Source organism: Bos javanicus, chromosome 29 (genome assembly GCF_032452875.1).
Source record: "Bos javanicus breed banteng chromosome 29, ARS-OSU_banteng_1.0, whole genome shotgun sequence".
NCBI lineage: Eukaryota > Metazoa > Chordata > Mammalia > Artiodactyla > Bovidae > Bos > Bos javanicus.
Genome location: NC_083896.1, coordinates 12,153,258 through 12,174,324, shown reverse-complemented (window position 1 = coordinate 12,174,324; position 21,067 = coordinate 12,153,258). Strand labels below are relative to the sequence as shown.

Sequence of the window (21,067 nt, the reverse complement as noted above, 5' to 3'; positions counted from 1 at the left end):
GATGGACAGGGAAGCCTGGCATGCTGCAGTCCATGAGGTCGCAAAGAGTTGGATACGACTGAGTGACTGAACTGAACTGAACTACCTAGCATTGCTATGAGTTTGGGGCTTCAAATCACATTTTGATCCATTTATTTGATATTCAGTAATGGATTTTAGGGACTTCCCTGGTGGTCCAGTGGTTAAGAATCTGCCTTCTAATGCAGGGGACTCTGGTTGGATCCCTGGTCAGGGAACTGAGATCCCACATGCTGCACACCACAGTTGAAGAACCCCTGTGCTGCAACAATGACCCGATACAGCCAAATAAATAAATATTTTAAAAAATGGATTTAGATCTCTTTTATATCAGGCATCATTCTAGCTGGTGGATATACATGATCTCATGACATTCACACAATCTCAGTTCAGAAAATTACTAGCTGCATTTAATCTATTCTTGGTTCTCTTGATCCCTGGAGTTTTCTCCTTGGTTGTTTCACTTAGTCTGCCAATTTGCTCATCTACAAAAATAGGACAATGTTGTGAAGAATAATTAAACCAGTTCTTGAAATGACTTGGGACACTAAAGGTGGTAAGTACACAGGTACTGATATTACAAGTTGGTAGTAGGTGAGTGTGGTAAAGAGTAAAGGCTCTGGACACAGCCTTCCTGGATTTGGATCCTAGCTCTTCAAGTCACTAGTGTCCTGTCTTGAGCGAGATACCTCTCCATTGCTCTGTTTCTTCATGTGAAAAGGATTAGTAATAGTACTGACCTGTATCAGTTAGCTCAGGCTGCCATACAAAATGCCATAAACTGAGTAGCTTAAACAACCGAAATGTATTTTCTCCCAGTTCTGGGAGCTAGAGGAGGTTCAAGATCAGGGTGCCATCATGGTTGGGTTCTGCTGAGAGTTCTCTTTCTGGCTTGCAGATAGCTGCCTACTCACTTCATGCTTGCACACTTTTTCCTCAGTGTGTGTGTGTGTGTGTGTGTGTGTGTGTGTGTACAGAGGAAAAAAATTCTCTGGTGTCTCATTGTATAAAGGCACTAATCCTATTATGAGGCCCCCATCCTCATGACGTTATCTAAACTTTTAAAAATATATATATACATATTTATTTATTTGGCTGCAGTGGGTCTTAGTTGCAGCATATGAGATCTAGTTCCCTGAACAGGGATTGAACCTGAGCCCCCTGAATTGGGAGCACAGAGTCTTAGCTACTGGATCACCAAGGAAGTACTGTTTATAGATAATTCCTAGAAACCAAACTCCATGATCTTTAAGCTCTGGGTATTCTATAAAAGGGCACTCTCAAATATATCCACACAACTGATTAAGCAATAAGTCAAGAGGTCTTAGAGAGGTCTTTCTTTTCTTGTCCCTGACCCTGGAAAAGGTCAGTTTTTATTCCAATACCAAAGAAAGACAATGCTAAAGAATGTTTAAACTGCCACACAATTGCACTCATCTCACATGATAGCAAAGTAATGCTCAAAATTCTCCAAGCCAGGCTTCAACAGTATATGAATCATGAACTTCCAGGTGTTCAAGCTGGATTTAGAAAGGGCAGAGGAACCAGAAATCAAATTGCCAACATTCTCTGGATCATCAAAAAAGCAAGAGAATTCCAAAAAAAATCTACTTCTGCTTTATTGACTATGCCAAAGCCTTTGACTGTGTGGATCACAACAAACTGTGGAAAATTCTTAAAGAGATGCGAATATCAGACCACCTGATATGCTTCTTGAGAAATCTGTATGCAGGTCAAGAAGCAACAGTTAGAACTGGACATGGAACAACAGATTGGTTCCAAATCGGGAAAGGAGTATGTCAAGGCTGTATATTGTCACCCTGCTTATTTAACTTATATGCAGAGTACATTGTGAGAAATGCTGGGCTGGATGAAGCACAAGCTGGAATCAAGATTGCTGGGAGAAATATCAATAACCTCAGATATGCAGATGATACCACCCTAATGGCAGAAAGCGAAGAACTAAAGAACCTCTTGATGAAAGTGAAAGAAGAGAGTGAAAAAGTTGACTTAAAACTCAACATTCAGAAAATTAAGATCATGGCATCTGGTCCCATCACTTCATGGCAAATAGATGGGGAAACAATGGAAACAGTGACAGACTTTTATTTTGGGGGGCTCCAAAATCACTACAGATGGTGACTGCAGCTATGAAATTAAAAGGCGCTTGCTCCTTGGAAGGAAAGCCATGACCAAGCTAGATAGCATATTAAAAAGCAGAGACATTACTTTGCCAACAAAAGTCCATCTAGTCAAAGCTATGGTTTTTCTGTTAGTCACGTATGGATGTGAGAGTTGGACTATAAAGAAAGCCAAATGCCGAAGAATTGATGCTTTTGAACTGTGGTGTTGGAGAAGACTTGAGACTCCCTTGGACTGCAAGAGATCCAACCAGTCCATCCTAAAGGAAATCAGTCCTGAATATTCATTGGAAGGACTGATGCTGAAACTGAAACTCCAATACTTTGGCCACCTGATGTGAAGAACTGACTCATTGGAAAAGACCCTGATGCTGGGAAAGATTGAAGGCAGGAGGGGAAGGGGACGACAGAGGATGAGATGGTTGGATGGCATCACTGAGTCAATGGACATGAGTTTGATCAAGCTCTGGGAGTTGGTGATGTACAGGGATGCCTGGCATGCTGCACTCTATGGGGTCACAAAGAGTTGGACATGACTGAGCAACTGAACTGGAAATGGCCTTTTCACAGTTATTCTTTGAGGACTCCAGTTGGCTCATCTCTGGAAGCTTCTTGCCTCTCTGGACCTCTCTGCATCTCTTCCGTATTTCTTCCATTTTTTGTGTTAATGGTATAGGCAGAAGAGACCAGGAGAAATGATGAGGCTAGCATCTCTAATTTCAGCTCTTTAACCATGGAAGGGCACGGTGATTGATAGAAGCTCTATTTTGAACAGAAACTATGCTCAGTTTCTTCTACTAGAAAAGGTTTCCTACTTAGAGGTCAAATAGTCAACTCACATCCAATATAATGGTCTCCTCTGAAACACTCCCCTTTTCATACTTAAGTTGTATGCACCTCACTATGATACGTGGGTTTCCTAGGTGGTGTAGTGGTAAAAGAATCTGCCTGCCAATGCAGGAGATGTAAGAGACACAGGTTTGATTCCTGGGTCAGCAAGATCCTCTGGAGAAGGAAATGGCAACCTGCTCCAGTATTCTTGTCTGGAAAATTCGATGGACAGAGGAGCTGGCAGGCTACAGTCCTTGGGGTCAAAAACAGTTGGATGTGACTGAGTGCGCGCGCGCACACACACACACACACACACACACACACACACACACACTATGATACAGGACAGTTCTTTCTGTTTTTGAGTAACTCCATAGATGAGAAGATTGTTTATTTTGAACTGACATCTACTTCAATAATGTCTACCCACTGGTGCTAAATTTATCGTCTGTATTGTACTGTTAGACACATGGTAAACCTCTTAAAAGGTCTAGGTGAACTGAACTGGTTCTTGAGGTTTTCTTCTTGACTTACAGTTTCCCATTCTTTTCTTATTCTTCCCATGATGCTGTCCTACAAAATCTTCCTTTTTTTCTTCTTTACTTCCATGTCTATCCCTGTTTGCTCTATTCCCTCTGTTCCTAGGACCCTCAGAGGAAGATAGAAAAAGGAATGAATGGAGGATATTGAGTAACTTATGAAAAAGAGTTAGTGATGATACCAATTCTCTTCCTCCTAATTCTTCTGTGAGAAAAGGAGGTTCATATCAAGTTCAGATTCCAAACAGATGTGTTTTCCAGGGGGGCTTAAAAATACACCAGCACAAAATATATATTTCTGCTCTTTAACCCCAGCCTGCAAACATTACAATGTTTACCAAAACCTACATTAGCAAACTACTGTCCACATTAATGCTATAATTTACTGATTTAGGCTGCCTAGGAAAATCCCATGGACGGAGAAGTCTGGTGGGCTGCAGTCCATGGGGTCGCTAAGAGTCAGACATGACTGAGGGACTTGACTTTCACTTTTCACTTTCGTGCATTGGAGAAGGAAATGGCAACCCACTCCAGTGTTCTTGCCTGGAGAATCCCAGGGACAGGGGAGCCTGGTGGGCTGCCGTCCATGGGGTCACACAGAGTTGGACACGACTGAAGTGACTTAGCAGCAGCAGCAGCAGCAGGAATGATGTGATTTGCAGTATAAGACTTTTTTCCCCCCTAGTTGTTGCATTTTAAAAAAGGGCATGCTTATTTTTAGAGGTTGTTCCTAAAGGCACACATCAGTCCCACGGGGTTCCCTGGCATTACTGTCCACACAAAATGTACCTGTCTAGGACAGTCCAGCTGGATTGGCTTGTTTTCTTTTTAAAAAAATATTCACTTACTTTTGGCTGTGCTGGGCCTTTGTTGCTCTGTGCGGACTTCTCTAGTTGAGGTGAGTGGGGGCTACTCCCTTGTCACAATGTGCAGGCTTCTCATCGTGGTGGCTTCTCGTGCTGTGGGGCACAGGCTCTGGGGCACATGGGCTTCAGGAGTCATGGCTCGCAGGCTTCAGAGTGTGGGCTTACTAGTCGTGGTGCATGGGCTTAGTTGCCTCAAGCATGTGGGGGTCTTCCCAGACCAGCGGTGGAACTGGTACCCCCTGCATTGCAAGGCAGATTCCTAACCACTGGACCACCAGGGAAGCCCGGCTGTGTTTTCTTAAATGCTTTAGGAAAAGAACTTTGAAATTTCCTTAAGGCAGAGATATGGCCTGGAACCTATGTTTTGTACAAAGAGGGACAGGATTCTAAGTCATCAGGTGTCACTAAAGGTGTCATCACTTTTCTCAACCCTACTAACTCTACTGTGCTCAGAGGTTCATCCACCCAAGTGCCTGGACATCCCACCTTATTTACCAAGTCCTGTCAAGCCTACTGAGAACTTGGCTAGCTGCACTGTAATGTGTCTTCATTGTCTCTCATAGTCACTTCCTTGCTTTATTCTGATGTGCGCTCCTTACTGCTATCAGGATAGATTTTAATACATAAGTCCTGCTCAAAGTCGTTTAAAAGTTATCCACTATTTGTCGCGTAAGCGCCAGAGTGCTGGGAGTGAGGACACCTCAGGGAGTTCACAAGATAGTGTACATGTCACGAAAAAAGTAGCAGTGCTTCTCTTCATATTAACCTTTTCTTTAAAAAATCAGAAATCGAGCCTTGCTATATTCAGTATCTGGGTTGCTGCCGTAGCTTTCGCTTAGTCTTTCAGTCAGTGTCTCTCTCTTACATTTAAGGACTGGAGGAAACTTGAAGAAAGAGAAGGAGTTTCACAAAGCAGATGGGACTGGAGTGTGCCCCACTGGTTTCTGTGGGTCCAGTCAAAAGGAGCTGAATTATGGAATCTTTATAGATTACTGAAACACAAACTTTAAGATCCTGAGTCTTACAATGTCTCCAAATATCCAGGTTTCAATCACATGAAGACAAAATCCCTCACCTTCCAAAGAACCAGGAAGGTCTCTGAATGAGAAAGGCCATTAACAGACGCTAACACTGATATGATACAAACGTTCAAGATTTCTGGCCAGGATTGAAAGTGACTACTGAATTTCCCTGAGCTGCATTGTTTCACTAAGCAATTACAAACATGCTTGAAACAAATGAAAAAAATAGAAAGTCTCAGCCAAGAAACAGAAAATAGAAAAACTGAGTGAAATTTTTAGAACGAAAAAACACAATGACTGAAATTTAAAGACTCAATAAACAAGCTCAGTCACAGAATGCAGAGACAGGTAACCTGAAGATAAACTTCAAGGTAAAACAATAGAAATTCACATCAAGTTGTATATATTAACTGTCTACAGCTTTCTGCATGTCAATCATACCCCAATAAAGGGATTAATATAAAACAGTAGAAACTATTCAATCTGAACAGTAGAGATAAATAGACCAGAAAAATGAAACAAAATAAACAACAAAATACAGGGCCCTCAGAGACATATGGGGCTATAACAAAAGACCTAACATTCATGGCATCTGAGTAGCTAGAAGATGAGAAAGGGAGTGGAGCTTTGTGGTTTACTTGCTCAGGCATGTCCGACACTTGGGACCCCCAAGGACTGTAGCCAGTCAAGCTCCTCTGTGCATGGGATTTCCCAGGCAAGAATACTGGAGCGGGCTGCCTTTTTCTTCTCCAGGGGATCTTCCCAACCCAGGAATCGAACTCGGGTCTCCTGCATTGGAGGCAGACTCCTGCACTGCAGGCGGATTCTTTACCAACTGAGCTACAAGGGAAGCGCAGTTTTAAAAAGATCTACCCTAAAAGAATGTTTGATAAAGTTCTCCAGACGGGAGGTAGTGATAAAAGAAGGAATCCTGAACATGATAAGAACAAATTGTCGGGACTTCCCTGGTGGTCCAGTGGCTAAGACTCTGAGCTCCCAAAGCAGGGAGCCTGGTTCCATCCCTGGTCAGGGAACTGGATCCCACATGCCTTAACTTAGAGTTCTCATGTGCTGCAGCTAAAATATCCTGGGTGCTGCAATGAAGATAGATCTTGCATGCCTCAACTAAGACTCAGAGCAACCAAATAAATAAACATTTAAAAAATTTTTTCTAAAAAATAAAATAATAAAAAAATTTTTTAAAGAATGGATTATGGGTAAATACAATATGCTTTCCTTCTCCTGAGTTTCCTCACTTCTGTTTGACATTTGAGGAAAAATTATAACAATTCTTAATGTAGTTCTCAGTGTATGTAGAATAAAGCCCAGACAAACATACTATAAATGGGAAGGGTAAAGGAACATAAGGGAGGCAAATTTCTCCACTTCTCAAACTAGAAATGTGTCAGTGCTAGTAGACTTTGATTATATATATATAAATATATATGTGGGTTATATGCAAAATATAGTACCTAGAGCAAACAATGAAAAGTTATACAAGTGATGTACTCCAAAACACTATAGGTAAATCAAAATGGAATTCTAAAACATGTTTAGTTAGCCACAGGAGGGCAGGAGCAAGTAAACAGAGAAATAAAAACCAGAAAGAATCAAAAGCATGAAACAGAAAATGAAATAAACAATAAAATGCAGCCCCATACATCAAAAATGAGAAAAAGAAATCTGCCTTTGCACAGTTTTCCCATTGGCTATTGTTCTTTAAATGAATAGCATTTTGTGAAGAATGCTTACTCTTAAACACCAAAACATTTTATAAAATGCTAAAATTTTATATCTAGTTGAGTAAAGCAGATTGTGATTTTATTCAAAATTGTCTCTTTCTTAATTTTATGTTGATGTGTTAAAGCTGTAAAACAAAAACAAAGCAAACAATGAAAAAACATTTAAGTAGATAATATTTTTAATGATCAAGATGATTAGGTTCAGTAAAATTTCTGTTAACTATGATAGATTAGTGGACTTGATGGATGTCTCAAACCAGTTTCATTTTGTAAACTATTTGCAAATAAGAAATTAAATATCAATTCTACAAACTGTCTCTCAGTTTGTAGAATTGATACACACACAGATCCACACACACTAGGACGGTTAAAATGAAGAAGACTGAAGAAGTCAAGTGTTGGTGAGGATAAAGAACTCCATGCTGCTGCTGCTGCTGCTGAGTCACTTCAGTCGTGTCCAACTCTGTGCAACCCCATAGATGGCAGTCCACCAGGCTCCACCGTCTCTGGGATTCTCCAAGCAAGAACACCAGAGTGAGTTGCCATTTCCTTCTCCAATGCATGAAAGTGAAAAGTGAAAGTGAAGCCACTCAGTCGTGCCCGACTCTTAGCGACCCCATGGACTGCAGCCTACCAGGCTCCTCCCATGGGATTTTCCAGGCAAGAGTACTGGAGTGGGTTGCCATTGCCTTCTCCAAGAACTCCATATGGGACTGTAAATTCACTTTCTCTTTGGAAAATTGTTTAGCAATATCTCCTAAAACTGATCTTCTCTGTTGCAGCAATTTCATTCCAATATCTTAGATTGAATGGACATGTACAAAAGTATTCAGAGAAGCATTACCAATAACAGTCAAGTACCAGAAATAACCTAAATGACCATTAACACTAGAATTGATAAGTGAATTGTATTTCATACAATGAAATGCTACATAGCAATAAAACTGAATGGATTACTGTTATATGAACAGCAGCATGGATGAACCTCACAAGTACCAAGCTGAATGTAAGAAACCAGATACAAAAGAATACATACTGGATGATTTTATTTATTTGAAGTGCAAACCAGGTAAAAAGTAATCAAAGGTGTTAGAAGCTAGGATATTGGTTACCTTTGGGAAAGAGGGTAAAAATTGGTGAGGCAAAAAGAGGAGCTGTCTTAATCAGCTACACATCAACCACAAAAAGAATTAACTGAAAAAAGAAGCCTTGTTGTGTTATCTGCGCGGTGATTACATGGGTATACTCACTCTGCAGTGACACATACAGTACACTTCTGATTTGTATACCTTCCTGTCCATATGTTGTACTTCAGTGGAAATTTTTATAAAGAGAGTAAAGATAAATACACTTTCTCTATACCCCATGGTACAAAGTAAAGGTGATATTTTAGTGATGAGTGAGAATGAAACTGCTTTGTAAAAGCACTTGTGCCATGGAAGGAACATTCTGAAAATTAGAGTTTCTGGAAAAATTTTCAGGGCTCTCTGCACACTAAAACCATGAGGACAGAGTATCTGTTCAAAATTCTTCTATATGAAACACTTCAGTGGATTTTGTACTATTATTAATAATGCCAATATGAACATATATTCCATGTAAATGATTGCCATTAAACATTCAGAAATTAGAGCGATCTCCATTTTTGCCTTAAAGTACCGTGTAAATTATACTCTAGTGAGAAAGAGAAGCTGTTGGTGTTCAATCGTTAAGTTGTGTCTGACTCTTTGCAACCCCAAGGACTGCAGCACACCAGGCTGCACTGACTCCTGGAATTTGCTCAAATTCATGTCCACTGAGTCGGCAAGAAAGATAAGACAACACAAATAAAATAAAATGTGACTGTGTGGGTTTATGTGACCATGCACTTAATCTGAGTCAAGAATTCTATATTTGGCTGCATTAATAGTGACCAAAAATAAGTGGATCCATGCAACTAAGGTCAGAATAATCTTCCTACTTTGTCCAGATCACAGGTTTAGTGATCTATGTTTAGTTCTACAATTCATGCTTCAAAAGCAAGCTTGACTGACTCTAAGGATGATGTGGTTTTATCCATCTCTGCTGGTGGAACTATTGTCCACAATCTTCTAACCTAGAAGCTTCTAATACTCTTTTTTCTTTCCATAACCGCTGCATTCAATAGGTCCCCAAGTCTGTCAGTTCTACTTCAGAAATATCTCTCTAATCCATTGCCTCTTCTCTACCTTAAGTACTTTATTTTATTTATCTACTTATTTTAAAAAATATTTATTTTTATTTGACTGTGCTGGGTCTTAGCTGCAGCAGCAGGATTGAGTTCTCTGGCCAGGGATCGAACCCAGGTCCCCTGCGTTGGGAGAGCAGAGTCTTAGCCACTAGATCAACAGTGAGGTACCAAGTACCCTATTTTATATCAGGTCTTCATCTCCCTCTCTTTCCTGAACTATAGAAAGAGCATCCAGTTTAATTTTTTCCTAACTCCCATCAGATCAGTTTTTTTTCCCCTGCCTAAAGCTGTTCATTGGCTTCGAGTTGCCTTCATGTTTAAGCTGAGACCACTTTATGTGACAGTGTTCCTCACTAAAGTGACCACTTTCTTCCTCCTCATTTCCCCTTTCTCATCCCTCTTGTCTTTAACCCCATGGTCACCTGGAGCCCTGTGCCATGCTTTGAAGATGTCATGCTCCTCTGGGACTCTGGGACTTTTTCTCATGCCCTTTCTTCTGCTTGAGATGCTCCTACCACCAAGTTTTTCCACCAAATTTCTACTCTTTTACTCATGTCAGTTGTCACCTCTCATTTGTTGTCCCAGTAATAAATGTACTTGTGTGTGTGTGTGAGAGAGAGAGAGACAGAGAGAGGAAGAGAGAGAGAATGAATGGGGTAAGGGTAGGGATGAAAAGGGTAAGAGAGTGAGTGTATGTGTATTTAGGAGAACTGTGATTCACAAGGTATATATAAGAAATATGGGCTTCCCTGGTGGCTCAGATGGTCAAGAATCTTCCTGCAATGAGGGAGACCTGGGTTTGATCCCTGGGTCAGGAAGATACCCTGGAGAAGGGAAATGCAGCCCACTACAGAGTTCTTGCCTGGAGAATCCCACGGACAGGGGAGCTTAGTGGGCTACAGTCCATGGGGTTGCAAAGAGTTGGACAGGACTGAGTAACTAACACTTTCATTTTCTTTCATATAAGAAATAATCTGGATAATAAAAATTTGTTACTGTTAAAAGTTCCCTGCATTCCTTGTACAGCCAACTCATACCTGTTGATGACCTTGTCGTATGTCCACCTTTCTAGTAAAGATAAGGTTATCAAATTATCAAAAATGAATGATGCAAGCTCATAAGACAATCTGATTAAATCTTCCTTTTCTAACTCCATGTTCACCTAGAGCTTTCTGACAATATCATAGTTTCCTGTGAAGATTTCCCATCTGCTTGGCAGATAATTTGTTTTTACAAATTGCTTTGTGCTTTGAAGTCTATAAAGCAGTAGAGAAGTGATAGATGCTATATGAAAGGTAACATGTCAACTACTATATAAATGGCTGTTCCATGGAGGGTTAGGTGTTAATGGAGCCAGATTGCCTGGTTTGAATCTTGAATTTCCACTTACAAGGTATATGACCCAGGGCAGGCTAGCTTACGTTCTCGACACTAGTTTCCTTGTCTGTAAATTGAAGCTAGAAACAGCATGTACCTCGTAAGGTTGCAATGGGGATGACATGAGTGAAAATGTAAGCCGAGGACCCAGGAGAGATAGAAGGCAGGAGGAGAAGGGGACAACAGAAGACGAGATGGTTGGACGGCATCACCGACTCAATGGACGTGAGTTTGAGCAAACTCCAGGAGATGGTAAAGGACAGGGAAGCCTGGTGTGCTGCAGTCTATGGGGTCACAAAGAGTCGGACACAACTGAGTGGCTGAACAACAACCACCACCCAGAAAATAGTGAATGCTCAGTAAAGGTTGGCTATTTTTATTATGATGTAGTGGGTAGGATCAGTCAGCCCTCAGCATCTATTCCTACTTCTCTCTATGGAATTTTGTTACTACAGAGCCTGCAAAACTAAATACCATGTTTCCTAGACTTCCTTCTAGCGAGGGTTCATGATGCAAATTAAGTTCCTGCTGCTGGATGCTCTGGATTTTTTTAGAAGGCCGAAGTAAAAAAGAGGCCTTATTTCTGCTCTTTCTGCTGTCAGCAAGACTATCCAGAATTGAGTGCTGAGAAGCAAAGGAGGATATATCAACTGCTTTCTAATCCTTTCTGCTTTATCTCTAGATTGCAAGTACAGCGGTTTGTTCTTGTTTATTTATTTTGGTTGTGCTGGGTCTTTGCTGCTTCCATGGCTGCTCTCTAGTTGCAGTGCCCTGGCTTCTCACTGTGGTGGCTTCTCTTGTTGCCAAGCACAGACTCTCGGGCACGCGGGCTTCAGCAGTTGCAGTTCTCGGCCCTAGAGCACAGGCTTAATAGTTGTGGTGTATGGGCTTAGCTGCTCCGTGGCATGTGGGATCTTTCCGAATCAGGGATTGAATCTATGTCTCCTGCATTGGCAGGTGATTTCTTAACTACTGAGCCACCAGGGAAGTCCTAGAGGCATGTTCTTGACTTCAATCCAGCAACAGCCTCCTAATTCCTACTCTTTCGGTTCTTCAGTGATACTATTCATATATTTAATTCCCCGTATTACATTTCTTTCCTTTTAAACATCACAGGACAGCTTCTGTTTTCCATATGAACTCTGACTGAATCACATGGTGACCTGTGGTTCTACCCATGACAACAGGGCAGGATACAAATCAAGCCCTGTGCTTTAGAAGGAATTCAACTTGAAAGGTGTCACTTTTCGGTGAATATGTGAAATTTGTTTCTTATGTCGAATGTGGAAGTCAACATTAATACCCTCTGTTATCAAGAAAAAATTGGTTCCCATATATGCATTTTCACTAATCATAGTCATTCTCACTTAACAGAGAGTGATTTTATGGTTGCTCTGCACTCAAAGAACTTAATCCTGACCCAGAGACCGTCTGCTTTTAGAATTCTGGAAATCCTAAGCAGCCTTTCAGTCTCTAGATCCATTACCACTTTAATCTGATAGCTGAAAATACTGACACAGAAAATGCCTCATGAATGTTTATGACTCAGCACCTCTGGGAGTCTAGGACACCTGTTTGGCACCAGGATTTGGTATAAACAAGAGTTTCAGGAAGCTTTTTTTTTAATCCCACCTACACAGCAGCTATAACTATGTTAAGTTAGCTGCCCAGGCCTGCCCTGTCGCCATTCAGATTTCATTCTGAAATAAAATGATTAATTTCCAGAACCTTCCATATTGAGGGAAAGAATAATTCACTTCCCCTGCTTAGAATTTTAATCCAGGCTGTCTCCACACCACTGCCTTCTTCGGATGCTATAATATATATACCTGTCATTAGCAATTAGCAAAAACAACCGAAAATATTAATCTGAGTTCCTAAACTCTCTGGATATCAACATTGAAATCTGCTTCCCACGCATCTTGATCAATTCATCTATTAATCCTGAGGTTCTTTTTACAGGATTTAATTATGCAGATGACACCACCCTTATGGCAGAAAGCGAAGAAGAACTAAAGAGCCTCTTGATGAAAGTGAAAGAGGAGAGTGAAAAAGTTGGCTTAAAACTCAACATTCAGAAAACGAAGATCATGGCATCTGGTCCCATCACTTCATGGCAAACAGATGGGGAAACAGTGGAAACAGTGATAGGCTTTTTTTGGGGGGTGCTCCAAAATCACTGCAGATGGTGACTACAGCCATGAAATTAAAAGACGCTTGTTCCTTGGAAGAAAAGTTATGACCAACCTAGATACCATATTCGGAGAAAGCTATGGCACCCCACTCCAGTACTCCTGCCTGGAAAATCCCATGGACGGAGGAGCCTCATGGGCTACAGTCCATGGGGTTGCTAAGAGTCAGACACGACTGAGCGACTTCACTTCACTCTTCACTTTCATGCATTGGAGAAGGAAATGGCAACCCACTCCAGTGTTCTTGCCTTGAGAATCCCAGGGACGGGGAAGCCTGGTTGGGCTGCTGTCTATGGGGTCACACAGAGTTGGACACGACTGAAGCGATTTAGCAGCAGACAGCATATTAAAAAGCAGAGACATTACTTTACCAACAAAGGTCTGTCTAGTTAAAGCTATGGTTTCTCCAGTAGTCATGTATGGATGTAAGAGTTGGACCATAAAGAAAGCTGAGTGCTGAAGAATTGATACTTTTGAACTGTGGTGTTGGAGACGACTCTTGAGAGTCCCTTGGACTGCAAGGAGATAAAACTAGTCAATCCTAAAGGAAATCAATCCTCAACATTCATTGGAAGGACTGATGCTGAAACTGAAACTCCAATACTTTGGCCACTTGATGTGAAGAACTGATTCATTGGAAAGACCCTGATGTTGGGAAAGATTGAGGGTGGGAGGAGAAGGGGATGATAGAGGATGAGATGGTTGGATGGCATCACCAACTCAATGGACATGAGTTTGAGTACACTCTGGGAGTTGGTAATGGAGTTGGTAAGGGAGGCCTGGCGTGCATGGGATCGCAAAGAGTCAGACACGACTGAGCGACTGAACTGAACTGATTCTCAGTGCTTTTGAGGTACAGTGTAGAATAAAAACCTGGCTTGTGCTCACGCTCAGTTGCTAAATCATGTCCAACTCTTTGCAACCCTATGGACTGTAGCCCACCAGGCTTATCTGTTCATGGGATTGTCCTGGCAGGAATTCTGGAGTGGGCTGCCATTTCCTTCTCTAGGGGATCTTCCAGACGCAGGGACTGAATCCTTGTCTCCTGTGTCTCCTGCATTGGCAGGCTGATTCTTTACCACTGATCGAGCTGGGAAGTCCCCAAAGCCTGGCTAAATGCTGTCAAATTAGATTCTATTGGTGTGTTCTTTACATAGCAAGAAGTGTCCAAACTTGTTGGGGAGTAGGGGAGAAAGATGTGCACCACTATCTCTAAACCAAATTTACAAATTTGCATTGGAGTTAGCTTTCTCCTGTTTTCCTCTAGCCCCTCTACTTCTGCTTTTGATTCCAAAAACTCCTGTCTCTTTTAAGATCTATTCTCCCAATTATTCGCTCACTTTATCTTTAACCTCTCCCTCTTTCCTAGATCCTTCCTCAATTATTAAATGTGTTCAAGTATTTTCTTTGTTAAAGGTTTATAACACTATACTCCCTTCAGTTATCACCTATATCTTTCAAAGCAACTCCTTATAATCTTATTTCTTAGACTGGGGTCAGGAGATACATTATGAAGACCCATGAGTTCTTCAGTTCTTCATAAGAGTATTAAGCTTATGTTTTCATTTGCAAGATTATCTTGAATAATGATGCAAACACATTTTAGATTATCTAGATGATTGTCTTACAACCAAGCTGTATCCTGAGACTTCCGTGCCTTTCACCTTTGTATATAAGAATACCTTGACACCAAATGGCATTGCTTTAATTGTCTTGAACTTAAGAGAAAAGAACACGGGTGGACATGTTATAAGGTTAAACAGTATCTTGGAGGCATTATACAAAAATGGAAAAGTGGTGGGAGGACTGAATCATTACATGGTGCGTGGAAGTGGAAGTGTACCAAGCCCAACACAACCTGTAGTCACTATCGTAACTCATGTTGAGAATGGTTAATTTGACAAAATAACATAAGCTATTGCATAAAATTAACATCGTAAGTTTGAATTTAATTTGTTTAGGATTTTCATTATGTTTAATTTATAAGTTCGCTTTGGTTTCATGGTTGTATTAGTGATGTAAGTATAATTACATCTAGTTTATATTATATATATTTAAGTAATTTAAACAAAAATTAACCCAACTTGGGGTTAAGAATTCTTTCTCTTTCTTTTTTTTTAACCAACACATATAGAGCTTAGGATATGCCAGACACTGTTTTAAGTATTAATTCTTATAATAACCTTATGGATGGTGGTGGTTTAGTCGCTAAGTTGTGCCCGATTCTTTGTGACTTCACGGACTGTGGCTCATCAGTCTCTTCTGTCCATGGAATTCTCCAGGCAAGAATACTGGCATGGGTTGCCATTTCCTTCTCCAGAAGATCTTCCCGACCCAGGGATTGAACCTGGGTCTCCTACACTGCAGGCAGATTTGTTACCAACTGAGCTACCTTATGATGTAGGTGGTATTATTAGCCCCACTTCACTGAGGAGGCAATTCTGAGGCATGGAGAGATTAACAACCCTCCCAAATTCACACAACTAGTAAAAGGTGCAGCTGGGGTTTCGATTCAGGCAACCTGCCTCTAGAGTCCCTGCCCTTAACACTATGGAATGCTGCCTCCTTTTGGATAGAGTCTGCACTTACTCTGTTAAGGTTTTTGAAAAATAGCACCTTAGAGGATATGACCTGCCATATATATATATATTGAATATATATATATTCACCAAGGTTCTGCCTTTGGCTTTCTTCTCTACTTGATTTGTTCTCCTGGGATAACACCATGGATTATAATAGTTTTAACTACCAACCATACCCTGATTACCTCCAGATCTTTAATGGTAGGTTAGAGTATTACCCTGTTCTCATTATATATATAATCAACTGGACATTTTCTCAAAAACACTTCGAGTTCAACCCAACCTGAACTACAAGATAAGCTTTCTTACTTCTCCACAGCATCCCTGTCCCTAAAAGCCTACTTTTCTACTCTACTATCTCTCTTGTTTGATTGCCCTACTTACTACTCAAGATGCTTACTATTTGGTGGGGGGAAAAGACAAGCAAACCAACCATTATCATGGGCATGGGACAGTACATGGATATGTCCAAAAGGTCAATGATCCCTAAGAAGGAGATATGACTCTGCCTGAGATGTAAGGGTCAAGGACAGCTGCACTCAGAAGGTGATGTTTAACACTCTCAACATAATGACTGCTTGATTTTTTCTCCTTCCTTTTGCATACAGTTGAAGGATATCTTTTTAATGCTGTTCAGTCACTAAGCTGTGTCTGACTCTGTGATCCCATGGACTGCAGCACACCAGGTTTCCCTGTCCTTCACTAACTCCTGGAGTTTGCTCAAACTCATGACCATTGAGTTGGTGATGCTATCTAACCATTTCATGGTCTCCTGCCTTCTTCTTTTCCCTTCAATCTTTCCCAGCATCAGGGTCTTTTCCAATGACTCAGCTCTTTGCCTCAAGTGGCCAAAGTATAGGAGCTTCAGCATCAGTCCTTCCAATGAATATTCAGGGTTGATCTCCTTTAGGATTGACTGGTTGGATCTCCTTGCAGTCCAAGGGACTCTCAAGAGTCTTTTCCAGCACCACAGTTCAAAAGCATCAATTCTTCAGCACTCAGCCTTCTTTATGGTCCAACTCTCACAGCCATATATGACTACTGGAAAAACCATAGCTTTGACTGTAGGGACCTTTGTTGGCAAACTGATGTCTCTGCTCTTTTAAAATGCTGTCTAGGTTTAGGTAAGCTAATTATACTGCCCTTAGGGAATGTATGATAATTTTTAATTTCACCTCCAAAATAGAATTTCTATAACTTTGTTCCCACTTAATCATTCCCTCCCTCTGCCAAATAAGAAGAAACAGGAATTGTGCAGGGTTTTTGTTTTTTATTTGAAATGAAGTAAATGAATGAAAATGTTCTTTATACTTTGAAAAGATCAGATTCATTTATCTTTAAAACTTTTTCTAACATTCTAACCTTTTATGGAAAAAAAAATTCTACATAGATTTTGGTCAGTCATGATGTTCTGCCTGACTCAGTTCATTACTGGTCATGGCTCCACATATGGCTTTTGTGGGGCTGGCCATCACAGGGGAGAGATCCTTCAAGACATGTAGGGCTTCCATATGAAATTCTAGCAGCACAACAATGATGAGAGGTAGCAGTGATGATTAGCATGGAAAGCCCTAGGATCAAGTCACAGCTGCCAGAGAGGCAACTTTTTTTCTTGGAGGTATAGTCACTATAGTGTCTATTTCAGGAGCAATATTTTTTTTCTTTTTAAAAATTTTTATTTATTTATTTTTGGCTGTGCTGGGTCTTCGTTGCTTTGCTTGGGATTTTCTAGTTGCAGTGCATGGGGGCCACTTTCTAGTTGTGGTGTGTGGGCTTTTCATCGTGGTGGCTCTGCAACAGTCTCTTGTTGCAGAGCACAGCCTCTAGGCTCAAGGGCTTCAGTAGTGGGGTCTCATGGGCTCTAGAGCATGGGCTCAGCAGTTATGGCTCATGGGCTTAGTAGCTCGGCGGCATGTGGAATCTTCCTGGACCATGGATCAAATCCATGTTCACTGCGTTGGCAGGTAGATTACTCTCAACTACACCACCAGTGAAGCCCAGGGAACAATTTTATTTAGAAAACAGATCTTCATTCAAATTACTTAAGCTAAAGTGGGAATTTTGTTGTCGGGATACAGGTGTCATCTCTAAACCGCAAGACAAAGATGTGGAATCTGACTTTGACAGAGTCTGGAAATGGCGTTTTCAATGATCATCTCTACCGTTGGTCTTGCTCTCCTGTCACGTGGCCTCCTCCTTTTTCTCTCCTTTGTTAGTCTCAGTCTTCTTTCCCCCTGAGGACCCATGTTCTCCACACACATGGCCAGACACAGCAGCTGCAGCTCCAGTCCCTGTCCCAGCTTTATGTCATCTTTGAGTTAAAGCACGAAAACAACACAGAGAGATGAACACCTCTAAGATCCAATTTCAAATCCCAGGAAGGACCCTTGTAAATTCCTTTTGGTTCATATCTAGCTGCGCCCAGTGAGATAGGATCATTTCTTACCAATGCGTATAGAGGGACAATATGGAAGAAACTGGCAGATACCTTTAAATTGTATAACACAGTTATGTCTTGTAAATATTGCAGTTTTATTCCAAAGAGAGAATGGCCATAAAGCCTGACCTCATGAGATGAAATAAGTGAAGCATTTCTTTGCTTCTAGTAAGAATAATGTTGCCATTAATCACAAAGACTGCCCTATTTATAACCACCTGCGTTACTGAATAAACACAATTCTCTGGGATCAGATTGTCATGAACTAATTAGACCCATGCTCTCTTTCACTCTCAGGAAGGGAGATGTCTGATTTGTGCTGAGGAAAAATCATGGACAAAGTCCAGAAGAGGTCACAAGAAAAAATGCTCAGGCTTGTTTTTGCTCTTGTTTTGAAGCTACAGCATCAAGACAAACCTCTAAGATTTTCATATGACCCAGCTCACTGTCCCTAGAATTTAAGGCTAAAACTCATTTAGGAATAAAGAATGTGATTTTGCCTACTGTTCTCTGTGTTCCCTATGGGAATTCCCTCTGGAAATCTAGTTGGTATTTTGCAGCTGAGGCCAATGACCATATATAATTTTATTAACAATATGAGCAGTATTTCATTAACATTCCTAATAATAATGATATCTTAGACAGTTGAAGAATGGGTTCTTCTGGTTAGTCAGTTACTTGAACCAATAAGAATTATTATAGGTAGCATAATGAGTTTTAAAAATAAATGATTGTAGACTCCAGTCTGAGGTATCATAGAAGTAATTGAGAGGGGCTCTATTCCCTGCTATACCCTACAGTCATCTCTGCTTTCATCTGCTCTATAAATAATATTTCACTTGACAAATACATATACTGTGTTGTCTTCTCAGAGAAAACTGAGTCCCATAAAAGTTAAATTTCCAACACTGATCTTAAATGAAGTTAAACAAAGACAACATACTAAATATAATTTTAAAAAGTAATGATTCAAAAAGTATTTTGGGACTGATTGTGCCCTGGAGTCATGTAACTCCTAGCTTATAGTCCAAGTATGGGTTGGAAAGAGTTCACATGCTCCTTTATGCATTTAATAAGTATTATTGATCACCCTCTTCCTCATATACCAGATTAATAGAGATTTAACAATGAGCAAAATAGATAACTCCCTGCCCGCAATGAACTTATATTCTAATGAGGTAGCAGACAAATAGGTTTCATAAATATATGTTTGACAGTGACAAATGTAAAGGTGAATAATGAAAAGCAGTGGAATGGAATATCAAGTGTCTGTATACTGTGGAGAGAGGAAAACTCTCACTAAGAAGCCAGCTTTATTAATAGAGTTGAAGAAAGGTGGCCATGCAGATACTTCAAGAGAGAATCTCCCTGGCTGAGAGCACCTCTTTGCTGAGATCAGCAAGGATCTGAGGTGGAAATGTGCTTGGTATATTAGAGGGACAGTGAGTAGGTCCGAAGGATAAGATCAGAGTTAACATGCAGGACCTTAGAGGTCAACAGTAAAAATCTGGCTTTTGCTCTGAGTGGGATAGGAGGGGTTTTACAGCATTAGTGACATGATCTAACTTATACTTGTGTTGAAAGTAGATTGAAGGGAGGAAGGACATAATTAGGGAGACCATTAGGGGTCAATTGCAATACTTCAGACAATGATAGTTATATGGACGAGGCAGGAAAGAAGAAGATGCTAAGAAATGGTCAAGGTTTGGATATAGATTTAAGGTGCGGCTGATAGAATTTGCTTATGGACCAGATGTGATGTATGAGAGATGGAGAGAAGTCAAGGATGACACCAAGTTTTTTGACCTGAGTGAGTGAAAAAAATGAAGTTTTTTCACGGAAGTGGGAAAGATTTTAGGACTTGCTGGTACTGGGATATGAAAGATCAAGAGCCCCGTTTTGGACATGCTGTGTTTGAGATCCTATTAGACAATCAAGAGAAGTTGAACGTGGATCTGGCGCTCTTGGGAGTGTTCCAGTGTTCAGACTGCTGATAGCAATTAGACTCATTGGCATAGACATGAGTCTATGGCATATTAAACGGAAAACAAAGCCCAGGGACACTCCTAATCAGAGGTCTTGGAAATGAAGGGAAATCCACAAACAAGATTGAGAATTGAAAACCAGAAAGAGAAAAATCATACAAGTGTGGGTCATATAAGCCAAGTGACACCAGTATTTCTAGGAGAGAAGAGTGGATAACTATGTCAAATGCTGCTGATAGAGAAATAAAGTGACATACAAGAAGTGACAGTAGAGGTCATCTGTGACACTGAGAAGGCAAAGTAGTTTTGGGGGGGTGAAAACCTGATGGAGAAGATTCAAGAGTGGAAGAGGAGAAATGGGACACACACAGAGAACTTTTCCAACGAGCTTGGCTGTGGCAAGTTTGTTTGACTGTTTTAAGATGGGAGAAATAGTATGATTTTTCTCCAAAGAGACTGATCCAGTGAAGAGGGAAATGTTGATAAAGCAAAAGAGAGAATTACTGGTTCAGTGGCTCCTTGAATAAGAGAAAGGAGAAGGCCTTGGCCAGAAACATAGGAAGTCCATCCATAGTTTCAGAAGGGAAGTCACAGATGCAGGTAAGTAGGCAGATAAGGTGGTAGGAGCCTGTGGAAGTTCTCTTTTGATTAAACAAAGGGTTTTTTTGTTTTTTCAGGAAAACAGAAAACAAGCTCAACAGCTGAGAGTGAGAAGAGTTCTTAAAGGTGTGAAGTAAGTGAAGAAAGCAAAACAGTCATGGGCGAGGTGGAGTGGGCAGTGAATTTAAAGGGAAACATTGTATGATTTCCATGTTGTATTAACTGAGACTCAGAAAGGGTGAATATCTTGACCAGTGTTGTTTATCCAGCAACAGAATAAGGATCAATACTCAGGTCTCTCAACTCTTGGCTCTTTGATCAGATTTTGTTTTTCTTTATACTGTAGAATATAGATGTTTATTTAGGGAGTTTCCAGTAGAAATGCAAAATCTCATACCTCAAACAATTAAATTCTATTTCAATCCTGCACAAGTCACCAATTTTTTTTAAAAATAAATCTAGAGCCTATTTCTCAGCTTTAAGTTACAGAATTATGTGCAAAGTGAAACAGAGAAAGAAGACAGTA

The 21,067-nt window shown here is 40.6% G+C and overlaps 1 protein-coding gene and 1 long non-coding RNA gene across 18 annotated transcripts in view; one reads left to right on the top strand and one right to left on the bottom strand.

Annotated features, from left to right (window-relative positions):
* Positions 1-21,067, bottom strand: part of DLG2 (discs large MAGUK scaffold protein 2) — a 2,330,119-nt gene that overhangs the window by 287,314 nt on the left and 2,021,738 nt on the right. The window lies entirely within an intron of this gene.
* LOC133241055 (uncharacterized) overlaps positions 1-21,067 on the top strand; it is a 57,696-nt gene that overhangs the window by 9,452 nt on the left and 27,177 nt on the right. Inside the window, exon 3 of the long non-coding RNA XR_009734494.1 lies at positions 20,619-20,674. This is a non-coding gene — a long non-coding RNA (uncharacterized LOC133241055). The remainder of the gene's footprint in view (positions 1-20,618; positions 20,675-21,067) is intronic.